This window comes from Malus sylvestris, chromosome 9, assembly GCF_916048215.2.
Source record: "Malus sylvestris chromosome 9, drMalSylv7.2, whole genome shotgun sequence".
NCBI lineage: Eukaryota > Viridiplantae > Streptophyta > Magnoliopsida > Rosales > Rosaceae > Malus > Malus sylvestris.
Window position 1 is genome coordinate 19,604,247 of NC_062268.1, and position 13,678 is coordinate 19,617,924.

General features: G+C 37.4%; 1 pseudogene; it reads right to left on the minus strand.

Moving 5' to 3' along the window:
• Positions 1-460: 460 nt before the first annotated feature.
• LOC126633863 (uncharacterized) lies at positions 461-9,389 on the minus strand (annotated as a pseudogene).
• Between the last annotated feature and the right edge of the window lie 4,289 nt (positions 9,390-13,678).

The window sequence follows — 13,678 nt, forward strand, 5'->3', positions numbered from 1 at the left end:
TATTATATATATATATATATATATATTTTTTTTTTTTACACTAGCACTAATTGAATATCAATACTTTATTTTAAAAATGACTAGGTAATGAAGAGCTTTGATATATTGATTGCAACATAGATGGTGCTTGAATATTCGTTCTTACTTAAAAAAAAATGAAATATCCATAACTTAAACATGAAATATCTGACATTGAACATTTGTTCTGACTTTAGAAAAAAGATAATGTCTTACTAAAACATAATGAAAGCACCACACATTAATATAGTTATCATACTAAACCCCAAAATGGTCAGAGGTAATCCACAAACGTCTTAATGAAATATAGCTTGTATGAGTCATCCAAGGTACACCAAATACGCATCAGATCAGTATCTTTCACTAACTTCATTAAAACTTGTAGCACTTGATCGTATAAGAGACTCATGACCTAAAGCTCAAAAGGTAACTTAGCTTTCGCTTATTCGAAAGTAAAACTTTCACCTAACTTCTTCATTTCAATAATTGTTTTATCCCAATTTGCATCCATAATAGATGCAAGATCTCCACCGCCATCATTCCTCTTCATCTTCTTAATAAGTGTAGATGCATCTAATTCAAACTTTTAAAACATCTAATTGAGAAAGAACAAGAAACAAAATGCATCTTCAACTAATTTTGTAGTATTTCAGAACTATCCACAACAACACATTTTTTCTCATCATCCCAACCAAATCCAAAGGTATTCATTGTGTCATATGCAGAGGAATACTTTTATTTATGATGCTTCACTTTATTTTGTATATGTTTCGCCTCTATAAAAATGCTAGGAATATTTTCTCGCATCTTGGAGGCAACCGCTACAAAAGTACCAACCCTAAAACTGTCTGTCTCACACTTAACACCATGAGCAACCATCTCCTCGAGAATGGTAAGTAGTACATCCTTCTCATGATTATTCCAATTGCGTGAGGTCACCATATAATATATCAAATAAGCCATACATTACATAAGTAACAAAAAGAAACAAATTGTTATCAGAAGTCATATATCATTGAAAAATAAATTATTATAAGAAATAAATTGTCTTCAAACAATTATAACAATCATCTCAATAGTAAACAATAAAAAACAATTACAACACTTTTTTTTTTTTTGAAAAGCTGTGACATTAGTTTCATTTAAAGAGAATCCAAAATAGATTCATAACCAAGTATAAAAAGTTGGGGTGAGTTTTAACAAAGCTAACCAACATCAACAATTACATTTGTCAGAAAGCTAAACATCACATATAGTCATTCAACAAACTGTCATCAAATAATAAAAAATAATTACAACAACTAACATTTCAACCAATTTTCAAGCCCTCATTCCTCTCCACTCATCATATATTTCTTTTGCAAGATCATTCCTTCATTGAGTTCATATTTAGCTTGACTCAATGATTTCAATGTAGGCTAATAATTCTGGTAAGTCTTCTCTATAGGCAATTCATCAAATGCAAGCCTTACTTGTTCCTCAAGGTCAACTGTCATAAAATTATGAAGTAAACTACATGATGTAATCATTTGTCCCTGAATCCTGATTGGATAGTAGAGAAGACTCTGCAAGATAGGCCAACATCTTTTGAGGAGGCTAAAACATCTCTCAATAACATTCCTATCATGTAAGTGTTTCGTATTAAAATATTCTTCATGATTCGTAAGTACACGGAAATTGTCTCACCACTCTTGCAAATGGTATATAATACATCTATATGGTGCCAAAAAACTTTCACCAGTTATTTATCCAGGGTCAACAAATAGTATGTGTTGAAAATTTGAGTAGTTTGAGTAGAAATTTCTATGTCCCACATTGGTCATTCCCAAAAGATTTCATCCCTTTATAAGGCTTTGTCCTATATAGAAAGTGATTGGAGTAATAGGTCTTGAAGAATACAATTGGGCTCACCCTTGGGGTTGGGCTTTGGGGTGCACTAATTAATTGGTAATTAATATATAATTAATTGAATTCTGTCTGTTAGAATTATTTTAATTCAAAATAAAAAAAGTACTTTTGAATTGATCTCATCCTTTCTTTAATTTAATAATTTCAATTCTTCTTTGTTTAGTAATAACTTAACTGTTCAATAAAATACTTCTTGTAAAAATATCAATAACCCGTTGGTTTCACGTACGAAAAAAAATTCTATATTCATTAATGAATTATGACACAAATTCTATATCTATTAATATGTATATGGGAAAGAATAAAAGTAACAAATAAGGGCTCTTGGGCTCTGAAAATTAAATTCTTTAATTAATTGTTTTTAATTAATTTGGAATTTAATTAAATTATTTTTTATTTGAACAGACTCATCTTTTCAGATGAAGTCTGAAGTCAATGAAAAACGCAGAGAGCACAACACCCCATCTGAAGAGATGTCTCCCAACAATCACATCCAATTCTCATACATGTTGCGAACAGGCATAATCCCACTATATATACATCCATCTGCATGGCATTTAGAACATAGAAAACATAAATCTCCTTCTATAATCCATAGCATTCTTACTGAGAGTACCACAAAGAAATTTGTCAGAAGTTAAGTTTTCCGGTGCTGGAATTCTAACTTGATCGTTGAATCCTGGTGAAACAGACGTCTAGAGAACTACAAGCACTGAGTATGGGCGAAATTTCTGTTTCAAGGACATTGCGGTACGCAAGCCTCGATCTTCAATATTTCTGTTTAATATTAGTTCATTGTTCATACACTGTTTATTTATTAAAATATATAAATTTATCACAGATTGTTGACATATATCCAACAGTATGTTCCTATATTAGTTAATAATAATTTTTAGTTGTTGGCCAACAAAAGTAAGGAAGAAAACTAGATACTTGTCTATCATACCAGTTGGGACCCTGAGGCCATTAGCTCCAGTAACAATGTCACCAAAAATTCTCGAATCAGTAGTTGATCCCTCCCAATCGAATAACACATACGAATTTGAGATCATGTGTGCATACGCCTAACACATTAGTTACTATGTGACCCTTCCTTATTCAATATCTTGGTCTATCGACCTCAGGCACAATGACCCATATGTATGTTTCATCTAGCGCTCTTACACTCCTACATTGCTTACTTTAAAACATCTCCATCTTGATTCCGTGCAATCATTTGGGATGGTCTGTCACTTTGCAATTTATATGTAAGACTTAACTTGCACAATATGGTTGTGTGACACCATTTGCACATTTAAATATCAAATTATTAAGTAGAAAACAATAATAAAAATAATAATAATTTGCACAACAAGATCTTTTGTATTTGTTTAAATCAGACAGATGACTCTCCAGAACATTCCAATAAACCCATTATTTTCTCAGAATCATCCTATTTTCCCATAAAATTGAAAATTTCCATTGAAAAATGAAGAACACGAAAAACCCATTATTTCCCACATCACCAGTCGTAAAAAAAAAAAAAAAAAAAAAAAAAAACTCAATCCCAACACAATCAAACGCAGGATTCAATCGTTTTTCCATATAAACAAAAAGTAAAACCCAAACAAGAAAAGCAAAATAAAGAATTTACAGAGCAAAATCGAACCCTGGAACATGAAGACGCAAAGATGCAATCCCACTTTGTAGGGAAGAAGAGAGACTACAAGAGAGGAAGATGATGGATGGGAGAGAAAAGATGATAGAATTAGGGTTTGTTTTATAATTTAGATACTGAAAATATTGAAAAAGATAAAGGACATTTTTTCTCAAAAATTTATAATTTTGTGTTCCACGGGGTAGAACAAGTTCGTTCTAGGGGGAGGGTGGAATGAAAATTTAACCAAAATCCATTCCAGGGGATAACGCGTCTCAGGGGATTTGGTGTACTAAACGTGGGATGGGCACGTTTCGTCTCATCCCACATATCATATGGTACCTGATATCAAATTGTAGATATCAAATAGTTCCTATGCATATGGTTTAATATCATGTGACATTTTCATCTGTCATGCAGAGCAATGAAAGCAATTTTGTGTTGTGCAATACTTTTATTTTTTTGTTTTGGTAGGAGATTGTGGATGAATTAGCTTTTGCGGTAAAAGTATATTTATCTTGAGCTTCTACTCAAAAAGGTGCAAGAGAACAACTTTGTTTTTTTTTCTTTTCAATGAACAATTTTAAAGGAGTGCATTATACTTTGTTAGTGTTAAACAAACAAAGTGGATGGTGGGAACATTACAACACATTACAAACCAAGTTGAACATGTATGTGGATCCTTATTTCGAAAAGGCTAAAAAATTGGTAAGTCGATAATTATGTAGTAAACCTCTTATCCTTTTAAGTTTTGTTTTACACCCTAAATTCATAATTTTTGTTTGTTTTTGTTTTGTCTTTTTCGAAGCACGTGAAAAATTTTGATTACTTTAAGTACATGAAATATAGTGTTTTGAGAATGAGAACTCTATTTGCAAACATATCATGAAAAGTGATAAGGTTTAGATGTTATTGTACAAGCTTAGCCGTGATGATAGAGAATTTCTCATGTCTCATGTGGCTGAGGCAAACTAATGTTGGGTATCCATTGATATGCTCACAACAATTTCCTAACGTGTAAGTTTTAATTTCATCCATATTATGCATGTTTGTTGATAACTTTGTGATAAAATGTAATATTTCCTATTATCTTTATTGAAGCATCAACAGTAACACGCTTACTATCCTTATTTGCATAGACATACTTGAAACCCTTCAACTGCATACCTCATCAATCTTTGTTTGAACTCATTGGCACCACTTGGAAATTCTTTACCAACATGACTAATGTAGTTTATCCACTCTTGGGACAAATATGTCTTCCCATGAGAAGTGGCAAACTTCCCTAAACATGCAAAATCATATGAGGGTTTTATGCTTTCATAGGTAAATTCTGTTTGTCATGGGGAACTTAGAAATAGGACCAAGTTGCTCAAATTGTTCAGCCATGGAAACACTTACATCAATAAATGCTATGTTTTCAACACAACATGAAAATTTCATTACACTCACATCCATGTCAGGTTGCAGCAAACAAGATTCTAGTTGTCCTAGAAAGTACATCAACTCCATGACTTTAGGACTTAATCCCCGAAATCGGGAGCAAATTTATTCAATAATGTTTGTGTACTTAGTATGGTTAAATAATGGAATTTGTTGATGCACAAAACCGGAGGTCTTGGAACAACGTAAATCCGGCCGTGAATCTGCAAGAAAGTAAATAACACAAGATGTATCGTGGTTCACCCCAAGGTTTGGGCTACGTCCACACTGATGATGTATTTATCTAAGAGGTGAGGGAGAGAACCTCTGTAATGAGAGGATATGTGAGAAGGGTGAGAAGGCTCCAGAAATGGCCTCCCCTAATTGTGAGGGTGAGGGGTCCTTTTATAGAATAAGGACTCCTCACTTATTACATATTTGCCCCTTCCTTTATTACATAATTACATTTAAGTCCCCCCAAGTATTTATACGAGGTCTAAATACGAGGCCCTAAATATGGTATAAACAGTAGTCCCCCAAGTCTTCAGTCAAGAGAGTCTTTTGGCTGGAGACTTGAAATTCAGTCCATATGTGGGCCGAAGTAACTAGATGTTGTCTTGAACTGATGCTCGATATAAGGCGGTGCTCAATCTGAAATGATGCTCAACTAGAAGTAGCACACGCTGCGGTGCTGCGAGGCTCGTGGCTTATGTTGCCTTGATTGGCTCGACTTGTGGCGTTTGACGGTGAGGGAGTCATTTTTATAGAATAAGGGCTCGTTCCTCAATATATGAATGATGGGCTAGAGTTGGTGCTTTCTAATGAAAGTGAGGGAGTCCCTTTTATAGAATAAGGGCTCGCTCCTTAATACATGAATGATAGGCTAGAGTCCCCTAAGTATTTTTCATGAGGCCCAGTTGAGGCCCAATATATGGTACATAATGTAGTCCCCCAAGTCTTCGGTCAATAGAGTCTGTTGGCTGGAGACTTCAAATTGAATCCATGTATGGGCCGAATTGGCGGTTATTTGGAGGCGGTATTTGTATACCCTGCACTGAAGCTTTGTAGGTGAAGCTTTGCAAGTGAAGCTTTGAAGCTAGAGCTCTGTAAATGAAGTTTTCGAAGCTGGAGCTTTTGTAAATGAAGTTTTTGAAGCTAGAGCTCTGTAAATGAAGCTTTTGAAGCTGATTGACATGAGTGATGCTCATGAATGTTTATGTTGATTGACATGAGTGATGCTCGTGGATGTTGTCATGAGTGATGCTCATGAATGTTAACATGAATGATGGTCATGAATGTTTATGTATGATTGTCATGAGTGATGCTCATGAATGTTTATGTATGAATGACATGAGTAATGCTCATGTATAATTTGGGGTACTGGGCGTACTTTTGATCACCTGGTTGATGGCATGAAGGGGAGTACGGGTTGTACATTTCATCACCTGGTTGGTGGCATGAATGGCTAGTTGCCAAATGATTTTAGAGTACGGGTTGTACATTTCATCACCTGGTTGGTGGTAATAGCGGCAGGTTGCGGAATAATTTTGGAGTACTGGGCGTAGTTTTGATCACCTGGTTGGTGATAATAGAGGCAGGTTGCCGAATAATTTTGGAGTATTGGGCGTACTTTTGATCACCTGGTTGGTGGTAATAGCGGCAGGTTGCCGAATAATTGTGGAGTATTGGGCGTACTTTTGATCACCTGGTTGGCAGTAATAGCAGCAGGTTGCCGAATAATTGTGGAGTACTGGGCGTAGTTTTGATCACCTGGTTAGTGCTATTTTGGGCCTATGGGCCTTCGCCCTCTACACAACATTCCAGCCCATTTATTTTGGGCTTGACCCTTTTTTTGTTTTTACCCTCTGATGGGGGGGTTTATACAGATATCTCCGAAAGATACGGAAAATAAATTACATCAGTAAAAAACAAGAAAAGTAAATCACATCATTCTGGTGGGATGTTTATTCCTTAGTTTTGCTTTCTCTTTTGCTTTCGTTTTTTCTGCTTTACTTTTGCTTTCCCATGTGCTCTTTTCTTTTCTGCTTTTGCCACTCCATTTCTTTGCCCACCCATGTTCCCCATCCCTGTCTGATGCAATCCTTTAGGCGCAATTTTTGATAATCTTCAAATCCTTAAAGTTAGATCATCACTGCAGGTAATCATTTTGTCTCCATTTTGCTGTCATGAATGTGCAGACAATAACCTCCATCACTGTAGCCACGAATCGTAGTGGGTGAGTCGAGAGGAGTGAGTGGGGGGTTGAGTCGAGCAGTGGGTCGGGGACGAGTTGGCCGAGTCGAGCAGTGAGTCGGGGATGAGTTGGCATCCAGAACTGGGGTTGTGAGCTTCAAGTCCTTGCCTCTGTTGAGGCGGGTGAGCTTCTTCCAAGTTTGAATGGCAGATTGCTTCTTCCAAGTTTGAATGTAATGCCCGAGCCCACGCTTCATAAACATGTGGGCGGAGAGAGACTGGAATTTCCATACTCGTCAATAATCCCCAATATTTGGAAATGGAGCACAGAGGCAGCGACCTTAAAAATTTAGATTTTACATCTGGTTGAAACTCAAGTTCAGCTCCATTCTCTCGGCCCAGGTTTCGTTGGTGGCGCTCAGCCCATGATCCTTCCTGTAAGTTTTGTGATAATCTTTAAGGAAGCAGAGTTTGCTGCTCATGGGCATCTGCTCAATGGTGAGCTGCATGTAATCCGACATCAAATCAAGCACCGACTTTAGATTGCTCTTGGGTGGCATGTAAACGTACTCATCCACATCAAAGAAGAACATCTATTTCGCCATGAATTTATACCAGAACAAGCATTTTCTTCGATGCAGCAACCGCTAAAGATGGCAAATTAGAATCATACGAAGGCTTTCCAACAAAGATCTTCCGAGAGAATGAGGTGTTGGAGAGGAAAAGAGAGAGGCCGGAGGTCCTCTGACCGCCATTGAAGTTGGAATGTGAGGTGTAGACGGAAGCTAGGAGAGGGAAGTGAATCCCCGAGAGAGTCGAGACCATTTCTTTTTCCACCTTTTGTTATCAAATCGACCGAAGTGCGCGAGAAGGATCGATCGATCGAAACAACAGCAGCATCAGTTTTGTTTTGTGGAGTTTCGAAACTCGCCTCCCGGGAGAAACGTTGAGTGAGTGAATGATGCAACAGTGAAATCGTGAGTGATGCTACCATGAACTGGTTGTGATGGTACCCATCGAACCTCTCCTGGTCCCTGATATCCTGCAGCGTCCTATATCCGAGCTCCATCCATGGTTTCAGCACCTCCAGCACCGACTTTAGGATCCCGCCGGCGTCGTGGATGACGAAGTGGGATCTGGGCCCGAAGAGCTGGACGTGGTAAGCAATCCATTCCTTCACTCTCTGGGGACTCAGATTTCCGTTCAACGAAGAGCCACAATACAAATAGTGGTTGGTGGTGTTGAACTTCCGGTTGTTGCCGCCTTCGGTGGTGGTTAATAGGAGGAGTTTTACCACTGGACTTGGGCGAGGATGAGGGCTTGGACTTGGGCGGTCGAGGCTACAAATTTGGGGCGAGATCGATCCTGACATGAACCCGGACTGACCCAGTTTCTTGAGTATGGGTCATCCGACTCGTACTCCAGATCCGAGTCGAGGTAATCTTTCAAAAAGTCACCGAGTCCCTTCTTTAACTCTGGCCATGGATCAGCTCTCATTCTTGATATTCTCCCTCCATGTTCACGCAAGAGAGCAAATTTACAGAAAAGAAAACGACTCATAGATCAAATCGATCCCATGTTACTGTGGATCAGATAAGATGAAAGAGAGGGATCGAGATTTCTGGAATCCAATGTTGGATGCTATTGGGAGTAGTGCAGAATGTGCGTGTCTCTGCTTGTGGGTGGTTTGGTACTTGGGTTTCTGCAGATTTCCGGTGGAGGGTGTGGTGAGGTTTCACGGTAGAGGTAAAAAAATGAAAGAGAACCGACATAGTTTTTTGTGTCGATTTCCACAGACGGCGCCAAATGTTGATGCACAAAACCGGAGGTCTTGGAACAACGTAAATCTGGCCGTGAATCTGCAAGAAAGTAAATAACACAAGATGTATCGTGGTTCACCCCAAGGTTTGGGCTACGTCCACACTGATGATGTATTTATCTAAGAGGTGAGGGAGAGAACCTCTGTAATGAGAGGAGATGTGAGAAGGGTGAGAAGGCTCCAGAAATGGCCTCCCTTAATTGTGAGGGTGAGGGGTCCTTTTATAGAATAAGGACTCCTCACTTATTACATATTTGCCCCTTCCTTTATTACATAATTACATTTAAGTCCCCCAAGTATTTATACGAGGATACGAGGCCCTAAATATGGTATAAACAGAATTAATAGGGTCTTGCTCTCAAAAGTGCATTTCGCAATGATAGCTCATTCCATAACCAAACAATATAAAACTTAGGAAAAAACATTAAATATAATAGGTTGAACTCTGGGAATCATGAATTGGGTTACTGAAAATAAAAGAGAAAACAATTTTAAAAAAGGCATAAGATACAAATTCCTTTTGTTAAGTACCAGGTTTAATGTTTGGCTTCCCTTGTAAAAAATTGTAAATGTTACCTCACATGCTCATAATTTAGAGTTAGAATACAATGCCGATTTGGGATTTCTATTGGGATTGAACTTGTTAAAGCACTAGCCTTATACAATACAAAAGGTTTGAATCATAAATTTGCATTTGCATATCAAGCTTATTTTTCTAGATTCTTTTTGTCTAGTGCAGTTGTCTAGTAAAAAAATTTGTCTGTTATCCAACTGTCTAGGCACACAAATTAAGACAGCTTACATGGGCCATCTGACATTTTTTTTCTTGAAAATGGATTTTCAGCCTTAGATCTTTCTGGATTGATTTTACACATGACATATGGCTTTTCATCCCCTCTTTGTTTGAAACTCATCTTTCTGGGTTCATTTGTTGTTGGGGTTTGAGATTGGAAAAGTTTTTGATAGTTTTTTTTTCTTTTCATCTTCATCTTATATCTCCTAGGAGCATCAAACATATTTTATGGGTAATGTTCTTCACCCAATATTTCTAAACTTATCTTTGAGTTTGCTTGCTTAAATTCGTTTTATATGCTCGCTTGTTTTGGTTAGGAGTTTTACATTTTAGAAAAGAGTTGATTTTTAGCTTTAAGCTACCTCTTGTGTTCTTACTTGAAAACCCTAGCCACAAAATCACACTAATGCACTAAAACCCACATCATTGCATAGGGTGACATTGTTTTTGTGATTTTGATTTCTATTTTAGGTCAAGTTTTTTTCCAAGTTTCATATATGTGAACTGACCTGTTTTGGATTCTCATTAGTTTCATCTTTCAAGTGTTTGATTGGTGAAACTGACTAGACATCAAATCCCATATCATTGTCATATCATCATATGTATAGTTTGTGTGTTGGTCTCAGTGCCACAAGGTGAAGAGTTCAGGATGAGCTGCCATCTTGTGAAGACTGGAGACGACACTATTTCAGTGCCATAATGTGAAGAGCTCAGAAGGAGCTGCCACTTCGTGAAAACCGAAGGAATCCATCTCGTGTAAGGCAATTTTACACAAAGGTAAAGCTACTCCGTAGATAAGGATCTAGGAATTGAGCTTGTGTGGTCTTTATATGAACCTTGATTATACTAGCGGATTGGACTCAGTGGAGAGTCCCTGGTTTTTTAACCCAGAGGTGGATTTTTCCAGCCAAAAAACTTCCTTGTGTTCAATATTATACATAGCATTCTTTATGACCAAATAACCATTGCTAGAGATAAACATTGTAGAGTTTGCTAATATTGACACGTTGTTAACCAAGTACACATAACTCAAGAATCAAGGCTAAAACATAACTGGAGATCACACTGTCTTGTTTTAGTTTTATTAGTTTGCTAGGTTTATATGCTTGTGGCCACCTAACAATCTATACTCAGTTGACTAGTACATTTGACTAGTCAGTACAATTGATTTCAAAGTTTACACTACATGTTATGAGCAATGAACTGAATTGTTGTTGACTAGGATAACTTGTAGTGAACTAAGTTTGATTCGTAGATTTGTGTTTGTTTAATAGATACAAATTTGTACTTAGTTGACTGGTGAGATTGACTAGTCAATCCAGCATGCTTTAATTCCTAATTGCTTTGTCATTGCTGTTTGCATAATGAACTGATATGTAAATGTGTTCAAGCATATGGATTAGTGTCGTGAAACTAATATTGGCAGACTCTAATTAGTTGAACATATTAGCCAGTTGGGTTTTGCTCTTGCAACTGCACTTTTTATCACTGACTAACTTGTAACTAGTTGACTAGTCTACTGTGCAAAGTTAAATTTTTATTTGTAGAAGATTCTGCCTAATACCCGATTTCACCTTCCATGGACTAGGTTTTTTTTTAAGATAAAAGAGAAGGAAGCATATAGGTTTTTTTGAAAATAAAAGATAAGGAAGCATATCAATGAAAGCGATGATAGAAAGGGATTAAGATAAAGAATTAATGTGGAAAATTGCACAACAAACAATAAAGGAAGGATAAAACATAATGTACCTGACTTGAAAAGTAATTGCATCCAATTTAATGTGTTTTAGTGCTTTGATGACCCATAATATGATGCTTGTATCTCGAGCAAAATTGATTTGTCAAACGATTTTCATTTTTGTTCTACCTAAGTAAATAATATGAGAAAGAAGATAGGTGATTTAGGTCCACTTTAAGATAAAGGGAGAAGGTTGGGTGTAACGACCGGTCCCCAATTATTACGATTTTTATAATTTTAAAAAAGTGAATTTACAAAAATGCCATCCGAGGCAAAGTGCTGACTTTTGTTGACTGCTGTGACGTGTCATGTAAGATTCATTTTCTTGGTGTATCCTCGTAGTACTCGTCGCAATTTGGAGTTTTAATGAATGAGATATTAACGTTTAAAGTCGGTGACATTGTAGTAAATTAATAATTTCAAGAAAATTCTAGATTTTTGGAGAAAATTCTGGAATGCCACGTGTGTGGCCCATATTAAAAGAAAGAAGTAATGGGCGATATAGATGGTGTATAAAGGAGAGAAAGGAGGGAGGAACCAACCGGTGAGAAGAGGAGAGAGAAAAGGGTGACCAATGGGTGAGGAGAGAAAGGAGGAGAAGAGAGAAAGAAGGGAGGCACGGGATTAGGATCCCTCGCTTATCAACCCGTGCGACCCGACCCGTCGGGTAGTTTTCCAACGCATTTTTTCGTCGGTTTTCTGGCCCAAATGAAACCTCTCATCTCCCCTACATGAATCCCCCACCTCTTATCTTCCATTTCCACCCAAAATTAGAAGAAATTTGGGTGTGAATTTGTGAAAAACCGATGGTGGGGCTGCGGGCTCATGGCGGCCATTCCTTAAACTATGAAGCTAAATCCTTCAATTACGACCACCAAAACACTTCTCTAGAGTCCAGGAACAAAGCCCAAACAAGTTTGGGGGCATCAGAGCTGCTATGAGGATGAATCAAGATGCACCCTTTATAAGGTTCCAACGTGTTTAAACGAAATAGAGGCTTTTCCAGGCCAAATTGGCCTTAGTCACAGGTATGAAAGTTACTCCATTTATTGAGATCTTCATTCCCGTAAAATTTGAGAATTTTTAGAAATAGTAGAATTTTCTTGCGAGCTGGGGCTGCCGACTGCCACCTGTGGCGGCGCTTGGGTCGAGACGTCCCCTGACCTTCCTAGACTAAATTTGAATACCCTAATTCCATTGGTGAAGTCCGATTGACGAATTTATGTCGTTTGAACGTAGTTCCTTAAGGTCCACCGCTCGATTATTATAGCAATCAACGATCCGAACGTTGGATCGTCACCAAATTTTGATACATTGTAGTACGTAATATTTGAGGATATTAGAAATTTACGGATCAGGAATCTGACGTATGGATCTTCCTAAATAAGAGATGAAAGTTACATGTTCTATTGATAAGAATTCTAAGACATGTTTTGATAATTGTTCTAGGCACCGATCATTTGTGACGCCTTGATGTTTATGCTAGTGAGTTGTAGCGCAGACTTCAGGTGAGTGGGCTTTTGGTTTTCTATATATCCGTATATATGTTTTCCATTTTCCCAGAAATTGTTTTAAATGGATTTAATTTTTAAATGCCATGTCAATTGCATTACATTTTAGTATATGTATTACTATAGCTATGCATATTATTGCATGATGCTATGGACGCCCAGGTAAGCTTCAAGTGAGTATATATTGATGGTAGTCATTGCAGTGTGTATGGTATTGTTTAAAGGCAATTAGTGCTCATTATCTTGCATCCCGGTGTTAGTGCTCCGTCCTGGGCCAGGGCCAGCCTTCACGTGATTGTTCACCTCCTGCACCGTACGCTCACTTTGGATCCAAGGCAGGTGTCAACATGTCGTATAGACCACATTAGGTGGTTCCGACTCGTGTGCAGGAATTGTTTAATGAGCTATAGGTTCAGTCGTACATGTCATGTTAGGTGACTCCGGCTAGCACATCATTTTGCATTGATTTATTTCACTTGGCTTACATATTTCATTGTTGAAATGCTATGACATGGCATACTTGGTTTTTACTGCCTTTGTGCATTGTTTTTACGTATATACGTAGTATTATTTTTTGGGAAATTATAAGGGTTTTATGGTAAAGGGTTATTATTTTTGGAAAAGAGAAATGGTTTTCAAA